Source organism: Balaenoptera acutorostrata, chromosome 4 (genome assembly GCF_949987535.1).
Source record: "Balaenoptera acutorostrata chromosome 4, mBalAcu1.1, whole genome shotgun sequence".
Taxonomy (NCBI): Eukaryota; Metazoa; Chordata; class Mammalia; order Artiodactyla; family Balaenopteridae; genus Balaenoptera; species Balaenoptera acutorostrata.
The window spans coordinates 151,122,583-151,149,423 of record NC_080067.1 but is presented as its reverse complement, the minus strand read 5'-3'; the positions used below and the strand labels follow the sequence as shown (position 1 = coordinate 151,149,423).

At 43.3% G+C, this 26,841-nt stretch overlaps 1 protein-coding gene across 14 annotated transcripts in view; it reads right to left on the bottom strand.

Annotated features, from left to right (window-relative positions):
* The window catches only part of PCBP3 (poly(rC) binding protein 3), a 214,895-nt gene that overhangs the window by 122,538 nt on the left and 65,516 nt on the right, over positions 1-26,841 (bottom strand). For 13 of the 14 annotated variants that reach the window (XM_057545909.1, XM_057545903.1, XM_057545902.1 and 10 more), the window contains exon 2: positions 7,287-7,325. The exons of the other annotated variant lie outside the window; for it this stretch is intronic. The gene's annotated coding sequence lies outside the window, so the exon portion shown is untranslated. The remainder of the gene's footprint in view (positions 1-7,286; positions 7,326-26,841) is intronic. 14 annotated transcript variants of the gene reach the window in all.

Here is a 26,841-nt window from a genome sequence, read left to right as displayed (position 1 = left end):
TCCACGGAAAAAGAAAGAAAGGCCAAGAGAAGGAAGGAAGGGAGGGAGGGAACGGGTGCCTTAAGGCCTCGGTGGGCCCAGTAGGGCAGCGTCCCAGAAGAGGTGCCAGGCCTGTGAGACACCTGGCGGAAGGAAGAGCGAGTCAGAGCCTTGGAAGGGAGGCGGGGGAGCAGCAGAGCCAGCCCCGCGCCGGCTGCAGCCCCCGCACTTCTCCTTCCCTCCTCGAGCTCCTCCAGAGGGTGTGGAAACGCCTTCCCTCTCGGAGCACGAGCTCTGCGTCTCCACGATTCCACAGTGGCTGGTGCGCACCGCCGCCCCGTCCTGCAGGCCCTGCTATCTTGGCGTGGGGTGGGCAGGAGGACGCACCACAGATGCCAGAACCGCTGCCAGCGAGACCCCGGGACAGGGCCCTGGCAGAGCTCCTGGGGGCGGGAAGCGGCCAGGTGGGGCTCCCTCCCTCCCGACATCCCGCCCGCACAGCCAGTGGGCTCCTCTGCCGTCCTGTCCTCTCACACTTCACACGCCTCATCCCTCCTGTGCAGACGGCTGGCCGTTCCCCAGACCCCTCTCCCTCCTCCGTGGCAGCAGAGCCGTGGCTGCACGGGGCGGGCCCAGCCTCCGGGGGTGGGGGGCCACCGCCTCACACGGCTAGCGCACACCTGGTCCTCGGGCCGCCGCTGGCACACAGCTGTCCTGCGTTAGCACTGCCGCAATCCACCGGGTGCCGCATAACGCTGTTAGCATACAGCGGTCCTGTGGACTGTGACACAGCTAGTATAACTCGGGCTTCTAACCCTGAAACGGCAGCTGCTTGCCCTCCATCGTGCCCCTTCTGCTTCCCACCGCCTGAGTAGCCGCAGCTAGAGGTCAAGGGAGGACCACAGAGTGACAGGCCTCCCAGGGCGTGGGGTGGGCGTGGCCTCTGGGCAGGGGGCCTCGTGGAGCCCAGCCCATCCACCCCAGGCCTGTTACAGCCAAGGGAACCGACCTTGCCCGCATTAAAGCCACCGTGTTTGGGGCCCTCTGTGTGCCAGCAGAGTCATGTCCCCCATGGGCTCAGCTGCTACTCTCAGTACTCAGGGCTCCACGGTAGCTGCCCTCAGGTCAGAGCCAGGTTCCCTAAAGCCCCAGGGCATTTCTCCCCTGGGTCGGACACAGAAGTGTACAGAGCATATCACCCTGGTCCAAACCGTAACCCTCACACTAACCTTTACAATAACTAATGCTCACACGAACCCAATTCTAGTACTAACGTTAACTCCAGCCCTAACCCTATTATTAACCCGCATTCTAGCCCAAATAAAATACTGAAAAGGTATTACAACTGGACGAGATTCAAAAGTATCAATAAGACCTAACAGGATTTATTCCAAGAATCAACACTTGGAATTTCATCATTGGAATTCTCTACACTAAGAGATAAAAGGAGGAAATCCTGTGACTATTGTAATAACAGCAATGAATGAGCATTTAGTAAAATGCAACTTTTATTTTTGATTTCAAAAAACAACTTAATAGAAGAGCAACAGAAGGAAACTTGTGTAACTTGATGAACACGATGTACGGGACAGACAGCCACGGCAAGCACTGTGAAGTTCACGGTGAAAACATCTGGGTCAAGTCAGGAATAAGTCAAAATTCAACTGACAAACCTATTGCAATTAAAAGCATGGCTGCATGCAATACATACAAACTGATACATTATTCAACATTAGAGACACGTAATAGGAAAAACTTCAGTTACAATAAATAGATAATGTAAATAAGTTAGAAAAGAGCTCAAAAGAGAAAACCTACAGCAAGAAAGCTATAAAATATAACTGAAGGCTAATAACGGAATAAATGAAGAAACAGAATATCTTCCTCTTTTAAAAACTGAATATTGCTAAAATATCAGCTGTTTGCCATTTAAATTATAGGTTGATGCATTTGAAATGAAATACCAATCTGATCAGCTTTCTAACTTGAAAATCATCCTAAAGTTCATCTAGAAATTGAGTAGCCAAGAATAGCCAAAATAAATATACCATAAAACTAAAATAATTAAAGCAGTGTACCAGCACAAGAACAAACAGATCAGTTAGAGAATTCAGAAATAGACACTAATATATACAACGTTATCATATAAGATGCACACATAGGACAAAAGTAGCAGCACAAATCACTGGGAAAATGAAGTAATTTTTAATAAATAGTGTTTTCAATATCTGTAAGCAAAAATAACATATATTCACCTGATAACATATATCAAATTAAATCCCAAGTGGATTACACATGTCAATGCAAAAAGTAAAAGCAGAAAAGAAAACAGAAGTCACTACCCACATTTCAGGAGCGGAAAGGATTTTCCAAATGTAAATGCCATAGAAGATGATATCACAGAGGAAAATACTGATGTAATGGCTCCAAACGCCAACGTCAGATTAAAAGGTGAATGACTCTTTGGGGAAAATAAAAGCCGCAACATAAAAGCTGAATGTCTTCAGTAAAACATGAGGAAGGACACACTAGCTCTAGTCGAAAAGCTCAACCTGCTTGTGCTTCTTTTCAGCTTTTAGAGACGCAGAAAGCCCTAGGTTTTCAGGGGCCAGGAGCCCAGGCACTCACGCTGCTGTAATCTACCATCTCGAGAGCAACTGGGCAATCGCACATGACGCCTCTTTTAAAATGTCCCTCTCCTCTGACCCAGGATTCCACGTGGACAAACACCGCAATACTGCCTCGGGAAGGGGGAGACGGACGTATTATGCACAAGGAAATTCACCTCACGACTACCGATACTAGTGCCAGATCTGAAAACAATCCAAATACATTGAACAGAAATGGAGTGATTTAACAAAATAGTACCTACATCCATATAGTGGAAACTATGCAACCTTTTAAAAATAATGTTTTCAAATGGTAACGTGGAACATTTTGCCCTATACCATTCTGTTTAAAAGCAGGGCACAGAAGTATGCGTGCAGCTTAACCTCAGAGGCAGAACCTGGAGTGAAACAGACCAAAATGTCTGCAGCAGTGCCTTGGACCCCGTAGTCCCCAAGCACCGACCATCAGCAGGGTCCTCTCTGAGCACCGAGAATGTGCTGTGCGTCAAGGCGGGCTCACGCGTGGTGGGGAGGCGGGGGAAGCAGGAGGACGTGACGCACAAGAAACATGCAAAACCAGGAGAGCACAGGGTCCTGGAGCCTTTGAAAGAACACAACACCAGAAGGGGCGGCTCTGCTGGCCTAAAGCTGCAGAGCTCAGCTCCCCAAGGAGAAAGATCTTCTACCGGATTCGGCAAGGCAGGGGCCACACGATCTGGCCAAGTGGTGAAGACACAGCCCCGCTGGGAGGGCCAGATGGCCATGTAGGGGAGCTCGGCCCGGCAGAAGCAGAGAGCGGAGGGGCTGGGGGGCTGCTTTCAAATTTTGGGGTGTGAAACAGCATTTGCAATATAACCTTTTACTTTTTATTTTTAACAAAATTATAAACGTACGTAGTTTTAACAGTCAGAGTTCCACGGAGCTGATGGGGAGCAGTGGCGCCTGCCCTCTGCCTGCCTCTGCCCCACAGGCGTCTTGCTCTTTTTCCCTCTTTTGCTATGTCTCTCCTCAGTTCTAATGACCGGCTTTGTATGGCTCTTCTTGACTCCAGGGTCTTGTGTGTCACCCACTAGCTTCCACCTAGAGCCTGAGGAGGAACACTCCTCCCCACCCACACCCTCCCCGCATCCCTCCAAGTGCTACACCCCCGTCCACCTGCTGTCAGCAGGGACCACAGGCGCGCCGGAGCTGCTCTTCACACCTCACGCTGCATCTCCCTCTTGTATGCGTGTTTCCTGGAGTGAGTGAGAGGCTTGCTTGTTTGCTTACTTTTCTATGTACTTAGTGTTAATTTACCTCCAAACTCTGAGGCAGGGGCCCCCCGCCTTCTACCCCTCAGCCGCAGCAGGAGGCAGCCCACGACCCTCTCCTGGAGCCTCACCCTGCCGCTCCACCAGCCGGACGGCAGCACCGGAGGCCGTCACCCTGCCTGCTCCACGACCCGCGCCCGAAGGCCCACCCCAGGCTCCCAGTGCTCTGAGGGGCCGACTGGGTAGGGGCTGGGGCCGCAGGCTGCAGGATCCACGTGAGCGCGGCCCCGCCTTCTGTTTAGGGCAGTGCCCTCCGCCGTGCCCGCGCTCCCGCTCCACCCTCCAGTCTGCAGCCAGGGTGGGCAAGGGGTTTGTCCAGGTGTGGGAGCGGGGCTGAGAGTCTGACTGCTTTTTAATCAGGCTTTCCACAATCTTCCTATTTCCGCTTTTCTCCTTGAATTACGAGGCGTGGTCATCAGCTGAGACTGAAACCTGATTACATCAGAAATCTGAGGAAGAAAGATCAGCTGCACAAGAAGGGCCTCAGTTCAAAGCAAACCTGCTAGGGGTTGAGGCGAGGCTGGGCTGGGGCGGGCTTGGGGTCCCCCAGGCCCTCGGCCAGTCTTCAGGGCTGCACGGTCTCCCGGGCACCACCACACTGCTGTTGCGCGGAGGGGACAGTGGCGGGACCGGAAGGACAGCGGGTGTTTGTGGGAAGGTGATCACAGGGCTGCCCCACGAGCCACAGGCTGCAGGTGGAGGGACACCGAGAAGGACACGAGTAGTGCGGGGGGAAGGAGGCCCTGAGGGAGGAGTCCCGGTCGGGGGGCTCTGTCTGCCCTCACTATAGGTGAGTTTTAAAGTTCTTTTTCATATTTTCCAATTGTGTAGTGAAAGTCGTTATCTTAATGCAGGGTGGGGGGAAAGCCTAGAAAGCAAATAATCTTTCTCAGTATTACAAAGAATAAAAGACTTCAAAGTAAATAAAAATTTCAACAAGGTTTTCGTTATCACTATTTGCTGATTCCCTGACCTTAGTGCGGTTGAAGGCCCAGCCCCGAGCTGGGCGGGGAGGTGGGGCGGGCTGTGGGAGCCCAGGTCCCCGCTGAACAAACCGGGGTCAGGGTCCCAGCCGGATCTGAGCACAGGCACACACAGAGGCGGGGAAAGGCCTGTCTGCGGCTGCTCCATGGAAGACTGCCCCTTGCCCGACTCCAAGAAGCGTGGAAAGTTCTCGGAAGATGCGCAAATGGAAAAACAAGTTCTTCCGGATCCACCACGTCCTCTGGGGAACATCCACTGCAGATGAGTTCAGTTCTGGCTCGTCACCCCCCACCCCCGCCCAGGAATCCCGCAGGAAGACTCTGCAGGGCTCAGTCGAGATTGAGATTGCCAATGGAAGCGGACTCGTCTCTGTTCCAACCAGCTCAGTGCTCCCAACAGCCCCTCCCTGCTCACAGAAGAGGCCACAGGCGCCCTGTAAAAAGGCTGCTGCCTTGCCTTCACCAAGCCTCAGGGGGTTCGCAGTCCCGTGGAACCGCAGTCCTGCCGGCTCGCACTGCCCGGCTAGCTCTGCCTCTGCCTGGGTGCCGGGCCTCCTCCAGCGCCCACACTAGGCCCCTGGGGCCATGCACACGCACAGGGGGAGTAGCCTGGGCCAGCCCGCCCCACCAGAGCATGCTGGCTGTTTCCAGAACTGCAGACCGGTCAGACTGCCCTGCCTGCCAGGGGGAGGGATGTGGGCAACACCAAAGTCTAGGGGAGAGAGGCCCAGCACACACAGGGTGTTGTTTATATGCCTGAGTTCCAGAGGCCCTTCCCTCGGGATTTCTGTGAAAATTAGATCCAGATTTGCACAATTACAGAGTTGGTCCCAAGCCAGTTGGGATTTGGATGTCCTCTAAGAAGCAGGTATTATAACAGCTTTAGTTTGAAAAAACAATCCAACACAGAGAAAAAAGACTACCCGCTCGCCGCTCCCACACTCAGCAGCATTGTCCGCAGTGAGCAAGGGCCCCGATGTGTCCCTGCTGCCCTCATCTCTGGGCCCCGCCCCTTAGCTCACTGGCTCCCCTGGGCCTGGAGCCCTTCACCCGCCACCACACACAGGGGCCACTCCGGTGCCTCCAAGGCTCTGCTCAGATGCCCCTTCCCAGGGGCTGCCCTGACCCCCATCAACTGCCCCCGCACCCCCGACCCCGACCCTTCTCTGTTCCTCCCCGGCAAGCTCACCACCCGGCACACTACGTGATGCATCTGCTTATTACTTTTATGTTGTGTGACCCCCACAGATGTAATAAAGGAAGCTGGGATTCCAGAAGCATGGCTGGCCCTATCAATATTTGCTGAATGAATGAAAGAGCAATTAAGGTCTTTGCTCAAGCAATTTGTAACCTAAGAACTTTCCCCTTCAACTATCGGGCGTCCAGTTACCCACCCACCCTACGTCCCCGTGTGCACATGCTCCCTGACTCCTCGCCACTGTCTCTCGTGTCTCCTGAGGGGACTGCTGGCGACGAGGCCGGAAGGTCACTGTGGTGCTCATAGCGAGCGCTCTCCGATCAGGATCGGCTGAGCCCAGGACCCCACGGCGGCCACTCGGGGCTGCGGTTAAGGCCACCAGGAAGAGAAGGGCAGACACCGAGTCTGGAGCCCACATCCCGTCATCAAGGCAGCTCCCACTAATCCTGCCATCGCGATGTGGACGCGGGCCCGTGAGGTCAGAGGCCTCGGCTCAGACCCCCGTCTCACCACCCACAAGCACAGAGACGTCGTCTCCCCGAGCCTTGAGAAGTGGGCAGAACAACAGCACCTGCCCCGCAGGGCACGGTGAGGGGCTCGTGTGAGCAGAGCCGGCACTGCATGACATCAGCTGCCAGCCTGAACACACCAGCCTTCTGGGCAAGACCACTGAAAACTTTTAGAAAGTAACATTTATAAGCTTTAGAAAAACAAAGGCATCTTAAGGATAAATTTAAAAGGAATCCTTTCAAGGTAGTTTTGCAAAACTGGAGTCACGGCCACAAAGAGGTGTCCGTGGGGCCTGGACACGATGCCATCACGGCCACAGCACACACTTGTCACTGCTGGAACACGGGACAAAGGCACTGTCCACTCAGCCCATGCTAACAACTGGCTCCCAGGCCCCTGCTGGACAGTTTAGTCAGGTTGACTCTGAAGAAGAAAGGTTAGAACAAAAGGAGGAAACTCCCTCTTTTTAAATATGGGTTCTACAGAAGCCAGAAGGGATAACGTGCACATCACGGACACTGCTGCTGCACCTGACCTGTAACACATCCCTCATGTGACATGAAACCAGGCCATAAGGAGAGTCAGCAAGACACATGGCTTCATATGCAAGCAAGACTTTACAACTCAACTGACGTGGAAAGAATCACTTAATTTAAAGACATACCTCTCCAACGGCATCATAAGAAGCACTACTTACATGGAACCATGTGAAGAGCTTCTCTGTCTGTAGGCAGCCCTGTAAACAGGTTAAAAAAATTATTATAACTGGAAATCATAGGTAGAAAATAACCCAAAGAATGATCTATCATCTTAGATATCAAGTCTTATCAAACTAAATAAATTTTTAAAAGAATGTAGTCATAAATCAGTTATTTGGAAGGACAAAGGCAGTCTCCCAAGAGAAAAAAATTCCATGAAAGGTGGTTAGATTCTAAACTGAGTCTGGAACTTAAAAGATACCAATAAACGCTCAGAGCCCAGGCTCCCCTGAACCCTGGCCCACAGTCCTAAACCTGATGGAAGTCTAGGGCAGCGTTGACTCCCAGACCCCTTTAAGTCTGTGGGGAGTAGTAAGGAGAAGACCACGATGAGGTGTAGGTAGGACCCCCCACCCAGATGCCCACCCACATGGTCTCAGTTCCAAGTCTGAAGAGTGCTCTGCCCAGACAGCAGGACCTCTGAGCCCGGCCTGTGCAGACTCTACGGGCAGGTAAATAGCTCTGCCCGAGCCTCCTCCAGGCAGCCCAGAGGCGTCTGTCCAGTGAGGACTGAAAACCAGGCGAACGTTAGACACATCCACTTCCAGCCATGACAGAAGAGGAGGAACCAGAAGAGGAGGAACTCTCCAGCCTCAAACAATGAAGAACCAGCCAAAAGACATGAGACAAGGGTGTTCAGACGTGGGACAACAGGCAGCACAGGACAATGACCCTGAGGGAGGAAACGCATGTGCTGCGTCCTGGTTGTCCAGCCTACAGCTCTGGGAGGGTTATGAGGCCACAGTGCAGGAAGGGGGAACCTAGGCAAACCTGGGGGAGTCCTGAGATGAGGAAACAGCTGAGGTTCAAGGAGGCAACAGCAGCGAGAATCAGCAGGGCAGAGGACCAGAAAGGAGAGAGCTGAGAAACGCTCCCGAGACTGGTGGGGGTTCGCTTGGGTCTTTGCCAGGACACTGATCAGCACATGTGCCTGAGGCCAGGGAAGGCGCAGCAGTGAGAAGCAGGACAAAGGATCGCTGTGACTGCCGCAGCTCCAGGAACGGACCACACTCCCGACAACCCGACTAAGGAACCTGTGACACGGGGGCCACTGGGCTTGGCACTTGGAAGAGCACAGCCCCGGTGGCAGGGCCACATGAGCACCAGACTAAACTAGGTACTGCCTAACAATGCTCAACAACAAGCCACTGAAGGGTCTAAACTTTCCAAGTAACAAATACATTTGAAGAGGAAAGTTTAAAATATTTAAAAGGATACAGAGCCCAACGATATAAAATCTTGATGTCTTTCATTCATTTAAAAAATACCGTGGATGCAAAGAAGCATGAGAATATATCTCATAATGAGGATAGTTGATCAGTAAGAAAAAGAACCAGAAAATTACCCAAGGAAATAATTAGCACATAAGGTCCTTAAAACAGCCATTATAAACACATTGTATATGTTCAAGAAGATAGAGGAAAGCATAACATGTAGGAGAGACATGAAAAGCATTTTTTAAAAGACCCAAATCAAACACCTAGAGATGAAAAATATATCTGAAATGAAAAATACACTAGATGGCATTAACATCACATTAGACACTAGAAAAGGAAAGATCAGTCAATGTGCAGACAAAACTATCTGTGCAGACAGACATGATCTAAAATGGAACATAGGAAAAGACTCCCTCTTCCCTAAAAACACAGAAATATTTGTGTAATTTAACACTCAGGGGGGAAGAACAGGATGGGACAAAAATGTATTTAAAGAAATAATGACAAAAAAATTTTCAAAAATTGATGAAAATTATGAACCCATAAATCCAAGAAGGTCAACAATCCTCAAGCAGAAGAAAACATGAAGAAAATCAAATCAAGTTACATCGTAATCAACTTACCCAAAGAGGAAATCTTAAAAGCAGCCAGAGAAAAAAGAACATTATGTACAGAGGGACAAACACAGACATGGTGGACAAGGACTTCCCAGAAACAAGCCAGAAGTCAATGGAATGACATCTCTAAAGTAATGAAGGAAAAAACTGTCAACCTGAAATACCATAACAGTGAAAATAACTTTCAAATACAAAGACAAAATGAAGACTTTTTCTAATAAACAAAAGCTAAAATAATTCATCACCGACCCTTCTGAACTACAAGTAATATTAAAGTAAGTCCATCATACAAAAGAAAAATGATATAAGAAGGAAATCTAGATCTACAAAAAGAAACGAAAAGCACTGGAAACAAAATTCATGAATAAATATGAGCCTTTTTTCTTAATTTGTAAGATTGTTTTAAAAGATAATGGACTATTTAAAGCAAAAATAATGATGATGTATTGTGGGGTTTATAGCAGTGTAGAAGTAAAATGGCATGACACAGTAACATAAAGGCCACGAGAAGTGAGATGGCAGTATATTGTTGTTAGGTTTTATACTATAAGTGAACTAGTATAATATCAATTGAAGACAGACAGTGATAAGTTAAGGATATATGCAATGAATCCTAAAGCAACTTCTGAAAACAAAGTGATACAGCTAATAAGTTAGTAAAGGTGATGAAATTGATCCTAAATAGTACTCAACCCAAAATAAGTCAAAAAAAAAAAAAAGAGGATCTTATAGCAAATGGGACAAGTAGAAAACCAATAGCAAAATGATAGATTTAAATTCAATCATATCAATAATCATATTAAGTATAAGTGGTCTAAAACAACCTAATTAGAATACAGAGATTTTTAAGATTGGATAAAGAACAGGACCTCACTATACAATATTTATAAAAAACCCACTTTAAAAATAAATATACAAATAGATTAAAATAAAAGGGATGGAAAAAGATGTACCATGCTAACCTTGATCAAAAGAAAGTTGGAATGGCTATATTAACATCAGAAAAAGTAGATGTCGGTGCAAAGAATATTATCAGAAGTATATAAAAAAAGGCATTACATACTAATAAAGGGGTCAAAACAACTAGACAGAAGGTCAGTAAAAGCTATAGGGAACTCAAACAACACTGTCACCCAGCATCACATAACTGACATTTCTAGGGCACTCCATACAATAACAGCACAATATATGTTCAAGTGTTGGTGAGGACATGGAGAAATAAGCACCTTCATATATTACTGCTGAGAATGTAAAACTGTGCAGCCTCTGTGGAAAACAGTTTGTCAGTTCCTCACAAAGCAAAACACAGAATTATCATATGACTCGGCAATTCCACTCTTAGGTATACATCCAAAAGAACTGAAAAGAGAGAATCAAACAGATATTGTTCATAGCATCATTATTCACAATAGCCAAAATGCGGAAACAACCCAAATGTCCATCAACGAATGAATGGATAAACTAATTGTAATATGTCCAAACAATGGAATATTCTGTGACCATAAAAAGCAGTGAAGTGCTGATACACGCTACAACTCAGATGAACCTTGAAAACATTATGCTCAAAGAAAGAAGCCAGACATAAAAGGTCACATACTGTATGATCCCGTTTACATGAAATATCCAGAATAGGTAAATCCACAGAGACAGAAAGCAGATTAGTGGTGTCCAGATGATGGGGAAAGGGGAATATGGAGAGTGATTAATTAGTGGGTGTGGGGTGTTTCTCTGGGGTGATGAAAAAGTCTCAGACTTTGAAAAAGTCTAAAACTGGGTGGTGATTGCACAACACTGTTGAATTCACTGAATGTCACTGAACTGTACACTTTAAAATGATTAATTGTGTAGTATGTGAATTTCACTTCAGTAAAAAGAAAATAAATATAATATAATAAGGGAATGTTAGGAACTATTGCATGCCAATAAATTTAACAACTTAAATGGAATTCTTAGAACAATAAAGCTATCAAAATTCACTCAAGGAAAACCAGATAACTCTAAATGTATTCAAGTTAAAAACCTTCCCACCAAAAAAAAGAGCCAATCCAGATGGCTTCAATGGAAGAAACACTCAAGGAAGAAATAATATCAATTTCTTAGTAACTTGTCCTGAAAATTGAATATAAGAGAACACTTTCCAAATCCTTCTATGAGGCAAGAATTAACCTGATACCAAAACCAAAAAAAGACACTACAGGTAAACACGCCAATACTCCTCATAAATATAGAGGCAAAAACTCTTAAATTTTAGCATATCCAATCATACAATATAAAAAAAATACATCATGACAAAGTGGATTTCAATCCAGAAAAGCAATTGATTTTATACTAAAAAAACAAAAAAAATCAACATACAGGCAACCTCATTTTATTGCACTTCACTTTATTGCGCTTCACAGATACTGTGTTTTTTACAAATTGAATGTTTGTGCAACCCTGCGTTAAGTAAGTCTATCAGTGCCATTTTTCCAATAGCATTTGCTCACTTAATGTGTCTATGTCACATTTTGGTAATTCTTGCAATATTTCAAACCCTCCACCAGCACAAAGATTCCAACTCGCTGAAGGTTCAGATGATGATTAGCATTTTCTAGTAATAAAATATTTGTAAATTAAGGTATCATTGCTTTTTAGACAGAACGCTATTCACACTTAATAGACTAAAGTATAGTATAAACATAACTTTTATATGCACTGGGAAACAAAAAAAATTCATGTGACTCACTTTATTTCAATATTTGCTTTATTTCTGTGGTCTGGAACCAAACCCACAGTATCTCTGAGGTATGCCTGAAACCGTTCATATGCATGGACCATATAGACAGAAAAAAAGAAAAACTATATAATGATCTCAAAAGATACAGAAAAAGCATTTGACAAAATTCAATACCACTCATGAAAAAAAATCCTCACCAAACTTGGAATATAAGAGCACTTTTTGAACCTGATAAAGGACCTCCAGTAAAAACCTACACCTAACGTCACACATATGGGTAAAAGACTGAATGCTTTCCCCTAAGATCAGGGACAAAGCAAGGATGTCCCCTCTTAGCACTTCTGTCCAACAAGATGTCAATTGCACCAAGCTGATCTATCAATTCAATGCAATCTCAATCAAAATCAGAGCAGGCTAAGCTGATTCTAAAATCCATATGGAAATACAAAGAAAATAAAACAGCCAGAACAACTTTGAAAAAGAACAAAGTAGGAGAACTTATTCCAAGATTTATTATAAAGCTACAGTCATAAAGATAAATAAATTGATCAAAGGAACAGAATAGCAGGTCCAGAAATAGTCCGCATGTTGTTAACCATGTTTTGTTTTGTTTTTTAACTTTTCGTTCTCTTGTGCTTTGACATCTGGGCCTTGCTGATTCTGGAGGAACAGCCCTCCTAGAGTTAGCCAATTTCTAGAGATAGGATAAACAACTCACCCTGGGGGCACCTTTCAAATACAAACCATCCAATTCAGAGCCCACACCCCAACCACCTCCTCTATGGGGCCCTCACTCTCTGGGCCACTATCCACCTGACCTAATCACCCTAGGGTCAGGTACCAGACATCATGCCCTTGGGCCTGCTGAAATTATTCAAACTATCCAATCTTAAATCTGCTGACCCTGCCTCACCTGTTCTCTGACTCCTCACTGACCCTGGTGCTCCCCCATGTGGCCCTGAATGCCCCACCCTGCCTCCTATTTCTAGGAGTATAAAGATCTGTGAGTATAAACTTCTTCCTTCATGCCAGTCATTTCCATATCTACCTGTCTTACCATTCCCGATTAAGTCAAATCCCAGGTTCCCTTAAAACACACAGATATATGGTCAATTGACTTTTGACAAAGGTTCCAAGGCAATGAATGGGTAAAAGATACTCTTTTTAATAAATGGTGCTAGAACAACTAGATACCATATACAAAAAAGAAAAGGAAAAAAAAAGAACTTTGACATTTTCTTCACATCCTATATAAAATTAATTCAAAATATATCATAGACTTAAATGTAATAGCCAAAAACTTCCAAAAGAAAGAAGAGAAATAAGAATAAAAATCTTACAGACCTCCAGTTTTACAAAGAATTCTTCAGTATGATACAAAAGACATGATGTATAAAAGAAAAAAAACTGATAAGTGGGATGTCATGAAAATTTTAAACCTCTGATCTTCAAAATATACATAAAAATGAGAAGTCAAGCTACAAACTAGGAGAAAATATTTGCAAAACATGTACTCCATTAAGGACTGTATCCAGAATATATAAAGAACTCTCAAACTCAACAAGAAAACAAACAACCTAATTTTTCAAATGGGCAAAATGTCTGATCAAATCCTTCACCAAAGAAAGCATGTTGATGGCAAATAAGCACATGAAAAGATAGGCTGGTGGGAAAAGAGGAAAGTATGTCATCCAGACCAGCCAGAACCCAGCACAGGAGTGGGGCATGCGTGCAGGTCACATGGAGACACTCTTCCAAATCCTGAATGTCAAGGTGGAAGAAATCTAAAGAGAGACAAACTTCCCAGAGGGAGACAGTGCACCAGGGACAGGAAGCCCAGGTTGGATCAAGTGCTCCCAGCAGCTTTCGATGCACAGAGGGGAGGAAGCACAGGGCCCCGGGAAAGTGAGCGGGGCGGGCACTGCCGAGGCCTCAGAGTGCACAGCGGGGGCTGGGGCAAGAGCACTGGACCACCTCTGGCAGCTCCAGCCACAGGCTCCTCCCCACTGACTACACTCACTTCCCCAGGTGAGCCTACCCAGTCCATAGCCACAAATACTCTTTCTCCACTTAATGATGCCTCGGGGTAGTGCTGGTGGTTTCACACCGGGACACCCTTGGAACTGCAGATCCTCAGAATCTGCTTATGGTCCCATTTTTGCTAAATGGGAACTCACACCATGACAGATCTCAATAAAGGAAGAAGAGCGAATGCCACTGCTTTTACCCAAAACTAAATAGGCCGTAGCAAAGATCTGACTTCAAGAGGACCAAATTTCCCCAGATTGGGGGATGAAGTGTCTCATTAACTCACCCCCTCCAACAGAGCACTTCCAGAGTCCTGCAGTGCCAACAAGAAGTCGGGGTAACTAGAGTTTAAAAGAGCTTCTGGGGGGAGGACAGGCAAGGATGATTCAGCTTCATTCCTATCACAGAATCCACCAATTCAATTACTGTTTCTAAGTAATTACACTCCTGGTGATGGTCTCAGCAGAAAAGAGAAGGAGGCAGCCAGGGGTTGAATTTCTTTACTCCTCCACATCAAAAAATAGCATCTCAAGGCCAATGCATGGTGGTGACATGATCACCAAGGAACGCAGAGGCCAAGAGCCCGAGAGCCCCTCGCCTGACCTCTGGCCTAGCATCATCCTGCATGCCGTGCCAGGCACGCTCCCTGGCCTGCGAGAGCAGGTTTTCACCCGTCCCCACACCCGACTGCAAATTTCCTCCACTTAGAAGTTCAGTGTCGGGCTTCCCTGGTGGCGCAGTGGTTGAGAGTCTGCCTGCCAATGCAGGAGACACGGGTTCGAGCCCTGGTCTGGGAAGATCCCACATGCCGCAGAGCAACTGGGCCCGTGAGCCACAACTACTGAGCCTGCGTGTCTGGAGCCTGTGCTCCGCAACAAGAGAGGCCGCAATAGTGAGAGGCCTGCACACCGCAATGAAGAGTGGCCCCCACTCGCCGCAACTAGAGAAAGCCCTTGCACAGAAACGAAGACCCAACACAGCCAAAAAATAAATAAATAAATTTATTAAAAAAAAAAAAAAAAGAAGTTCAGTGTCATGCTCACAGCAGCCACCCACGTCCCGGGATGAGGTAATTTTTTGTTTCATTTTCCTATTTACGATAGATCACACTCGATGTATATGAATACAGATGTGCACACCCATGTTTCAGTCTTTTTAAGTTATGCTGATGAGCTTTATTCACTACCAACTTGCAAGAATTTACAAAAGGATTTTGTTTCAATCTCAGTACAGGGACTTATTAAATTAAAATTTTAAACTTTGTTATTTTTACTCTCTCAGTTTTCTGAGTGGGTCACTCTCATTACCAGAATCAGACACAAGAAATCTGCTTGGCCTTTCACCAGGGTATTGAAGTTGCCTTAAGTACATCTACTAGACTTTCTAGACAACTCCCTGAATACAAGCGTTTGACTCAGTGGTAGAGAGTCAGTTGTGCACGCCCCTGCCCTGGACCTCCCCACGAGTGCAGGTGCTGAGCAACAGCAGGTCCTGGCAGGGACAGAAGCCATGTGCTCAGCCCTGCTCTTTACGACAACAATTGTAGACCCTTGCAAGACATGTGCTTATTCTCTGTGCAGAAAATTTAGAAAGTGCAGAAAAGCACAAGAGACATATTTAAAAGTACTTCCAATTCCCAGACAGAAGCACTGACAGCAGTACAGTGTATTTTCTTCTGGTAGTTTCTCACTGTAACATGCACGTACATATATTTTTTAAAAAATGAGACAGATTACATATGCTTTCAGAACAACGTAATATATCTGTCTGTAATATTTGCAGAAAATGTTCATAACAGCTTGTTTTAGCTTTTAATACTGTTTACCGATATTCAAAGAAATGTGTCGATGAAAATCAAACTTATCTATTATTTGAAATTACTTGCATTGCTTTTATGCTTAGAACAATGTTTCTGCATATCAAAGATCAGACTAATTTTCACATAATTCTTCTCTAATATAAAAAATCTTATTTCTCCTACGACTATAAAAGCAGTGTATGTTCATTTAGGAAAATTTAGAAAATTCAGAAATGTGTGAAAACAGGTTTCAGCTGTGATCCCACTTCTCAGAAATAGACACCATAAACCTTTGGTTGTACCTCCTTGAGGCCTTTAAAATACACACACACACACACACACACACACACACACACACACACCCCTATATTTTACATCAAATATGCTGTTTTTACCTGTGTTTTGACTTCATAGTCTGGGCTCATTTTTCCATGTCATGAATCATTCCTATAAACACTAATTGCTGCCTAATATTCTACTGTGTGTAGAAGTACAATAACTGATTTACTAAATCATCTATTATTGGGCATTTGGGGTGCTTCCAATTGTTAATTATTTAAATTAATGATGTAATGAACATCCTCTGTACATAAATGTAATGCTTATCTGATTGTTTACTGAAGATAAGCACTTAAGAGTAGAATTTTAAGCCAAGTGCCTAAATGTTTTTAAAGCTTGTGATACACAAGGACAAAGAGCCCTCCAGAAACTGTCTCCCTTCAATCACTTTCTGAGACACAAAATACTGACGTCTCAGAGTCTAGTCTCTATGATTCCTTGCCAAAACTCCTTTGTATAAACTTTCTCAAGATATATGCCGACAGGACGGTCAGAGAATGATGTGCACGCTTTTGTCCACTAATAGGGAGGTTTGGCACCTTTTCGTGGTTGTTGGTATCTGTGTCCCTTTTGTAAACCACCTGCTCAGTAGTCACCAGCAAAGCATCTAGATGAGAGTCAATGGAACACGTGAGGATCATAAAAAAGGACACATAACTAATTTATGGCCAAAGATTCAACAAATTTAAGTAAATATATTGTAGAAAATAAGAAATTCAGGTGTTTTTAATATTCGAATTAAAAATTTTAATGACCTAATAGTAATCGAATTAAATTGGGAGGGAATCAATGTGAACTCAGGGCCACCACAAATACTTATGTGTAGCCCTGGAGTCAAGATTTTAGCCTCTAACACTACTTTCCACAAAAAGAAAAAAAAACATTCTTTGCTGTTTCTTTGTTTCTATGACTTGAGGCAGGAGATAGCAGAGGGCCTGAAACTGACAAATGAAAGAGAAATTAAGAAAACAACCATATTGGGCTTCCCTGGTGGCACAGTAGTTGAGAATCTGCCTGCCAATGCAGGGGACACGGGTTCGAGCCCTGGTCTGGGAAGATCCCACATGCCGCACAGCAACTAGGCCCATGAGCCACAACTACTGAGCCTGCACGTCTGGAGCCTGTGTCCCGCAACAAGAGAGGCCACGACAGTGAAAGGCCTGTGCACCGCGATGAAGAGTGGCCCCCGCTTGTCACAACTAGAGAAAGCCCTCGCACAGAAACGAACACCCAACACAGCCATAAATAAATAAATAAATAAATTTATTTTAAAAAAACCAAAAAACTCCTTGCATTGAAAAAAAAAAAAAGAAAACAACAATATTTACAATCAAATCAAAAAGAATAAAATACCTAGGAATAAATCTAAGGAGGTAACTGACCTGTACTCAGACAACTATGACACTGATGAAAGAAACTGAAGATGACACAAACAGATGGAAAGATATACAGTGCTTATGAGTTGGAAGAATTAATATTGTTAAAATGACCATGCTACCTAAGGCAATCTACAGATTCAGTGCATTCTCTGTCAAAATATCAATGGCATTTTTCACTGAACTAGAAAAAATAATTCTAAAATTTGTATGGGAACACAAAAGATCCCGAATAGCCAAAGCAGTCTGAAGAAAGAAAAACAGAACTGGAAGTAGCATGCTTCCTGATTTCAGACTATACTACAAAGCTACAGTAATCAAAACAGTATGGTACTGGCACAAAAATAGACATAAAGATCAATGAAACAGAATAGAGAGCCCAGAAGTGAACCCACACTTACATGGGCAATTACTCTATGACAAAGAAGACAGAATATATTGTATAATGGGGAAATGACAGCCTCTTCAACAAATGGTGTTGGGAAAACTGGACAGCTACATGCAAAAGAAACAAACTGGACTACTCTCTCATACCATGCACAAAAATAAATTCAAAATGGATTAAAGACTTAAATGTAAGACCTGAGACCATAAAACTTCTGGAAGAAAACAGGCAGTACACTCTTTTACATCATCTTAGTAATGTTTTTTTTGGATATGTCTCCTCAGGCAAGGAAAACAAAAGCAAAAATAAACAAATGGGACTACATCAGACTAAAAAGCTTTTGCACAGTGGAGGAAACTATCAACAAAATGAAAAGGTCACCTACTGAATAGGAGGAGATATTTGCAAATGATATTAATATGTCTGATAAGGGGTTAATATCCAAAATAGATAAAGAACTCATACAACTCAACATCAAAAAAACTCCAAACAACCTGATTAAAAATTGGGCAGAGTTTCTGAATAGACAATTTTCCAAAGAAGACATACAGATGGCCAACAGGCACATGAAAATATGCTCAACATCACTCCTCACCATAAAATCAAAACCACAATGAGATATCACCTCATATCTGTCAGAATGGCCATTATTAAAAAGACAACAAATATCAAGTTGGCGAGAACGTGGAGAAAAAGAAACCCAAGTACATTGTTGGTGGGAATGTAAATTGGTGCAGCTACTGTGGAAAACAGTATGGAGGTTCCTCAGAAAATTTAAAGTAGAACTACCATATGCTCCAGCAATTCCACTCCTGGGTATTTATCCAAAGAAAACAAACTCACTAATTAGAAAAGATACATGCATCCCATGTTCATTGCAGCATTATTTACGATAGCCAAGGTATGGAAGCAGCCTAAGTGTCCATCAATAGATGAATGGATAAGGAAGACGTGGTGTATATACACAATGGAATATTACTCAATCATAAAAAAGAATGAAATCTTGCCATTTGTGACAGCATTGACAGACCTAGAGGGTATTATGCTAAGTTAAAAAAGTCAGACAGAGAAAGACAAATACTGTATGACTTCATTTATATGTGGAATCTCAAAAAACGAAATAATTGAACAAACAAACAGAAACAAAATTACAGATACAGAGAACAAACAGGTGGTTGCCAGAGGGGAGGAGGGTAAGGAGAGGAGAGAAATAGGTGAGGAAGATTAAGAGGTACAAACTTCCAGTTGCAAAATAAATGTCACAGATATGAAATGTACAGTGTGGGGAATATAGTCAATAATTATGTATATCTTTGTATGGTAACATATCATAACTAGATTTATTATGGTAATCATTTTGAAATGTATAGAAATATAGAGTCACTATGTTGTGTAACAGGAATTAACATAGTGCTGTAGGTCAATTATATTTCAAAAACAAACTCATAGAAAAAGAGATCAGATTTGTGATTACCAGAGGCAGGGGTTGGGGAGGGAGAATTGCATGAAGGCAGTCAAAAGATACAAACTTCAGGGGGGTGGGGGGTGGGATGAACTGGGAGATTGGGATTGACATATATACACTACTGACACTATGTATAAAATAGACAACTAATGAGAACATACTGTATAGCACAGGGAACTCTATTCAATGATCTGTGGTGACCTAAATGGGAAGGAAATCCAAAAAAGAGGGGATATATGTATATGTATAGCTGATTCACTTTGCTGTACAGCAGAAACTAGCACAACATTGTTAAGCAACTATACTCCAGTGAAAATTAATTTTTAAAAAAGATACAAACTTCTAATTATAAGATAAATAATTACTAGGGATGTAATGTACAACATGATAAATATAATTAACACTGATGTATGTTATATATGAAAGTTGTTGAGAGTAAATCCTAAGAGTTCTAATCACAAGGAAAAAAATTTTTTTATTAAATTTTGTATCTATATGAAATGATGGATGTTCACTAAACTTATTGTGATAATTATTTCATGATGTACGTAGGTCAAATCATTATGCTGTATACCTTAAACTTGCACAGAACTGTATGCCAATTTTATCTCAATAAAACTGGAAGAACAATAAATAAATAATAAACATTTAAAAATAAATATACAAAAATTACAAATCACACACACAAAAAAGAAAAAGAAATTGGACTTGATCAAAATTAAAAAGTTTTGTGGGGCTTCCCTGGTGGCGCAGTGGTTGAGAATCTGCCTGCTAATGCAGGGGACATGGGTTCGAGCCCTGGTCTGGGAAGATCCCACATGCCACGGAGCAGCTGGGCCCGTGAGCCACAATTGCTGAGCCTGCGCGTCTGGAGCCTGTGCCCCATGACGGGAGGGGCCGCGATAGAGAAAGGCCCGCGCACCGCGATGAAGAGCGGTCCCCGCACCGCGATGAAGAGTGGCCCCCGCTTGCCGCAACTGGAGAAAGCCCTCGCACGAACCGAAGACCCAACACAGCCAAAAATAAATAAATAAATAAATAAATAAATAAATAAATAAATAAATAAATAAAAAAGTTTTGTGCTTCAAAGTAGCCTATAAATAAAGAAAGGGAAAATACACGCCACAAAATGGGAGAAAATTTCTACAAATCTGATAAGAGACTAGCATCCAGAATATATAAAGAATTCTTACAACTCAACAATAAAAAAGACACATAACTCAATTAAACAATGGGCAAAGGATTTGAATATACATTTTCCCAGAGAATGTATATAAATGGCCAATAAGCAAGTGAAAAGATTTGAAACATCATTAGTCATTAGGGTAACACAAATCAAAATCACAATGATATACCACGTCACACCTACCTGAATGGCTATAATCAAAAAGACTGACAATAACAAGTGTTAGTGAGGATATGCAGAAATTGGAACCCTCATACAATGTTGGTGGGAATGCAAAATGGTGGAGCCATTTTGGAAAACACTCTGGCAGTTTGTCAAAAAGTTAAATATATTGTTGCCCTGTGACTCAGCAATTTCACTACTTAAGAGAATTAAAAATATATATTCATACAAAAACCTGTACATCAAGTTCATAACAGCATTATTCACAATAGCTACAAAACAGAAACAACCCCGATCCATCAGTGGATGGAAGGATGAACAAAATGCTATATCCATAGAATGGAATATAATTCAGCCATAAAAAGGAATAAAGTACTAATACATGCTACAACATAGATGAACCTTGGGAATATCATGCTAAGAGAAAAAATCCAGACACAAAGTATCATGGACTGTATGACTCCATTTATATGAACTGTCCAGAATGGGCAAATCCATAGAGACAGAAAGTAGATTAATGGTATTGAGGGACTGGTGAAGGGAGAATGGGAGGTGACTGCTAATGGGTACAAGGTTTCTTTTTGGGTTGTAGAAAATGTTCTGAAATTAGACAGTGGTGATAGTTGCACAGCTCTGTGGATACACCAAAAACCACTCAATTATGCACTCTAATGAAGTGAATTTTATGGTATGTGAATTAAATCCCAAATCAAAAAATAAACATAATGAGCATCTATGTACTTACCATGAAGAATAAAGAGTTGTCAACATTTTGCTTTATTTGCTTCAGATCTCTATTTAAAATGAAACATAATCTAAAGATGACACATCATCATTCACATTCAGGTGTTTATACCTTTACTGGCTATGTAAATATCCAAAAACAAAGATACCATACAGCACCCATACTTTTATAGCTTGGTTTTTCACAGTCAACACTGTTACTGAGATTTATGCATCCTGATATACAAAGATCTAATTCATTCATTTTAATGCTGAATAACTTTTGACTGTGTGAACAAAACAAATGTCTGGGTCCACTTACTGAGGCCAGTTAGGTAGTTTCCACTGTTTTGTTACTACTAACACTGTAGGACCATATCCTCAGGTACTCGTGACAGCTTCTAGAGCAAATGCTGAAAATGGCATTGGTGGGTCATATTGTGTGCACATTTTCAACTTTAATAATGTAACCAAATTGGTCTCCAAAGTGGTTATACCAACCTGTACTACCAAGAGCAAGGTGTAAGAGTTCCCATTTACCCACAGCTCACCAATACTTATTAATTGACTTCATGCTTGCAGATTGGATGAATAAGAAATGGTCTCTCATTGTTTTTTTTTTTTTTTTTTTAAGGATTTTCTTTTTAATTAATTAATTAATTTATTTTTGTCTGTATTGGGTCTTCGGTTCGTGCGAGGGCTTTCTCCAGTTGCGGCAAGCGGGGGCCACTCTTCATCGCGGTGCGGGGACCGCTCTTCATCGCGGTGCGCGGGCCTTTCTCCATCGCGGCCCCTCCCGTTGCGGGGCACAGGCTCCAGACGCGCAGGCTCAGCAATTGTGGCTCACGGGCCCAGCTGCTCCGTGGCATGTGGGATCTTCCCAGACCAGGGCTCGAACCCGTGTCCCCTGCATTAGCAGGCAGATTCTCAACCACTGCGCCACCAGGGAAGCCCTCTCATTGTTTTAATTCATATTTCATGGATTACTGGAAAAATCAGTTTTCATACATTTATAACCTTTATGATTTCCTCATTTTTTATAGCCTTTATCCATTGTATGCTTATTCTTTTAGATCTTTGATATTAATCCTTTTCAAGTTATATGACTTTCAAATGTATCCTCCTGCCTGTAGTGTGTCTTTTAACTCTATAAATATCTTCTACCATACAGATGATTTCTCTATTTCATATAGACAAATAAACCAGTCTTTTTCCTTACAGTTGGTGCTTGGTTTAAGAAATTCGTCTTCACCCAGATGTCAAAGATAATCTTCTGTCTTCTATAAATTTTAGTTCTGCTTTTCACACTCAGGATTTGATTACGTCTAGAATTCAGTCTCATATATGAAGCATGAGGTATGGATCTAATTTTATCTTTACATACAGGCAGAAGATTATCCCAGCAATATTTATGAAACGATCCATCCTCTGCCCATGGACTTATAATGCAACCTCCAGCATTATGAATTCCTTTGGGTGTGGGCGTGTGGGGGAGTGTGGATGCGGGTGGGTGTGGGTGTAGCTGGGTGGGGGGGGTATGTGGGTATGTGTAGGTAGGTGGGTAGGTGTGGGTGCATGTGAGTGTGTGTGGAGGGGGGGTTGTGAGTGTGTTCCCAACTCTGTTGCACTGGCATAGCTGCCTATCCCTGGTCTAATAATGCAGATCCTAAATGTTACACCTTTATAATAAGCTTTAACATCTGAAAGGGTTAAGTCCCTCTTATTTTTCTTCAAAAGTAATTAGTATTTTGGCTCCTCACTTTCCTACCCGTATTTTAGAATCAGCATTTCAAAACCCATGAGAAGCCCTGTCAGGATTTGGTTTTGCAGTTAATTGACAAATGTCATTTAAAAATATTGATTATTCACATTATTAACAAGATAGAGCTAATATTGTTTATTTATGCCTTCTCTTTTCATTTTTTGATCAATCTTACCAAGGGTTTGAAAATTTGTTTTTCTTTACAGCCAGTTTTTTATTTTATTACTTATAGTTTTCTTTGTTTCAAAAATTTCTGTTCTTACTGCTATAATTTCCTTCCTTCTACTTTCTTTTGCTCTCCTAACTTAACTTGGACACTTATTTGATCAATTTTCAGCCTTTAATCTTTTCAAACACATAACTCGCAGGATATACATTTTTCTCAAAGTACTGCCACATTCCACAAGCCTTAATTTACATCGCTGGAGTCAGTCAAGCTGAATATTCCCATTGTCATTTCCACTTTAATTTGAACGATTTTTAGAGTTTCTTAAATGTCAAATATATAAACTTTCTTTCTCTGTGCTTTTATAATTGAACTCGGACTTAGCTTCATTTGGTCAGAGAACATAGCCTGAAAGAATGTGAGACTTACTTTGTGACCAAATACAAAGTCAGATTTTGAAAATGTTTCACATGTATCGAGAACTTACATATTCCATAATGGCTGCATTTTTTTTATATGACCAAGAGGTAGAGCTTGTTCAAACCTTTTATTTATGTGTTTGTATTGGATCTATCAATTCCTGAGAAAGGAACATTAAAGGAGCCTATATGATTGCAGATTTATCAATTTACCCTTGCAAATCAGACAATTTTCTATATAATCTGAGTTTTAGTTATTATAAATATATAAATTTAGAATCATTCTGTCTTTATCAGAATGATAAATGATCTTTTTAATCTTATATTAAAAAACTTTCTGTCTTTACATGAGTTCATCTGACGCTAACAGTCGATACCAGTTTTCAGTACCTAGTACATTTACATTATATAAATTATCAAACTCTCTCCCAGATGATATTATTAAAAGTATTTGAGTGGATTTTGTCTTGTATCACTTAAATCCAACCTTAAGAGCCTCATGTCCTCATCAACTCGCTGGGCACCCTGAAACACAGGATTTCCTGGAGGACTGGATGTGGGTTTGAGATAAGAAGTGAAGTCAGGGCGGCTCCAAGGCTTCAGCTCCAGCAATGAGACATCGGGGCTGTGGTGGAAGCTCAAGAGTTCAGCTTTGGACACGTGAAGTCTGAGATGCTCATAAGCCTTGCAAGTGGAGATGTCAAAGAGGCAGAGACAAACTAGTCCAAGGGTGACGGGGAAGCCTCGGTGCGCATTGTCAGAACAGAGAGTAGGTGAGACCCCAAAGGAGTGAGGGAAGTGGGGGCACCATCAGCCCCACGGAAGAGACTCGAGACACACAAGGGAGGGCAGCGCATTCCCGACAGGTGTGGAGGCCACCAGCCCTTCGGGAAAAAGATAAAGCAAGATGGCAAAACATGATATATTTACACCCTCCCAACCCCAAAACTGAGACACCGTACAAACACAGTTGGAGTTTAACCATGTGGCCCTGGGCACGTCCCACCTGCAGCTGTCCTGGCAACAGGCCCCCTTCCCCAAGCGAACAAGGAGCACATAACACACAAAGGAAGAAAACAGAAATCGGGACGGAGCCAGGACAGTGGGCTTGGGAGGGGTTAAAGAATCAGATTGCAAAGAAAAGCATCTGCATATGACGACAGGGCACCCAGGAGAAACCTGGGCTGAGCTGGCTGAAGGGCTTCTGCTGCCCCTGGCCAGGTCAGTGTGGATCAGAAGTCACATGGCTGCCCATCTTTAGTGTCATTCTCATTGCCACTGTCGTCTCTAAGAGACCACCACCTAGGTAATACACACCCTCACCCCAAGGGCCCCTCATGAGAGGGCAGGATGGCAGCAGCCGATAGGGGTCCTGCTGAGCTATGTTGCAGAGAGGTCCGGCACGGGGCCCAGCAAGGGGCACAGCCCCGAGGAGCCCCCACTGTGCTGGGGGAGAGGATGCAGGGAGCCCCACATTAGGGGAGAGGACTCGCAGAGCCCTCATTAGCGGAGAGGACGTGGGGACCCGACAGCCGTAATGCAAGGTGGGCAAAAGTCTCTCGCCGCCCCCCACCTTGCCAAGGTAATAAGCAGAAAGCTGCAGTATTCAAAAGGACACGATGCTTCCTCCTGGGCAGATAAGGAAAGCTGCGTGGATGGACGAGCGCGCTCTGCCAGGCCCGTGGGCAGCATGGACACGCAGAGTTTAGAGGGGCAGTCCTGACAGACGGAAAGCAAGGATAAGGTCAGGGCTCTGCCCAGTTTGACTGGAACATAAACAAAGGGAAAAGGAGAAGTGGTGGGTTCAGCTAGAAACACAGGTTGCAGCCGAAGCCAGAGGACCCAGAATGTGTGGTGCAAGGGCTCGAGTGCCTTGACCTTTCCTGAAAGATGCAGGATGCCAAGGACAACTTCTGATCCGTGGTGGCATGTTGAAATCTGGAATTACATTGCTATTGGAGGAATCTCCTGAAGTCTAGATAATACATTCATCCGCAAACTCCACGCAGTGGGAGAAGACAACCTGTGTATTTCACTGCAAAGGCAGAAATATTTCAACATAAATTATATAGAAGGAACTCTCACTAAAATGGATCTTCATAATCAGTATATGAATGAAGATTTCGAAAACAGCTCAAGCGAATAAAATGCTGACCACAAACCAATGTTCACACTGTCAATAGAAAGAATTGGAAACAAATCATTTGGAAAAGAAAGAGTTCACAGCCGTCCCCCCTTATCCGCAGTGGATACGTTCCAAGACCCCCAGTGGATGCCTGAAGTCATGATAGTAGTGAACCCTTTGTATACTATGTTTTTTCCTAAACATACATACCTATGATAAAATTTAATTTATAATTTAGGCACAGTAAGAGATTAATAATAACTAACAGCCTCTCCAGTAATTTTTATATTTTTCAGCCCAAACCTATTCCTGAATCTGTGTAGCCATTCTTCACTTGCAGTAAATGGCTGGTGTCACTCGTTTCGGGGGATCCCTTGCTGAAGGCTTCGTACAAGCGCCATGATTTCTGGCCCAACAACTGGAACGCGTTTTCTATTCTTGTCTTTCACCCACAAACTTAATGCCTTTTCCATGTTACCTAAGCACTTAGCATGCACTGTGGCCGTAACTTTTGCAGTTTGAAGTGTGACAGCAAAACTAGCATGAATTTCTTTTTCCTTCTTCACAATTTCACGGGTAGAAGATTCTTTCTTACCGTAGATCTTAGCAACCTCAGCATACGATTTTTTTCTTTCCTTATTAAGATCAGAACTTTCACCTTTTCACTTAAAGGAAGCACTTTACAGCTTCTGTTTGGCATATGTGAATTGTCAGCATCACTACTCTTGTGCTTTGGGGCCAGTATTAAGTCAAAAAAGGGTGACTTGAACACAAGCACTGCGATACTGCGACAGTCCACCTGATAACAGAGAGGGCTACTAAGTGACTGAAAGCCGGAACACGCTGGACAAAGGGATGATCCATGTCCCAGGCAGGATGGAGCAGGACAGTACAAGATTTCATCACACTACTCAGATTCATAAAATGATGAATTGTTTATTTCTGGAATTTTCCATTTCATATTTTTGGACCTCAGGTAACTGAAACTGAAAAGCAGAACGGCAGATAGC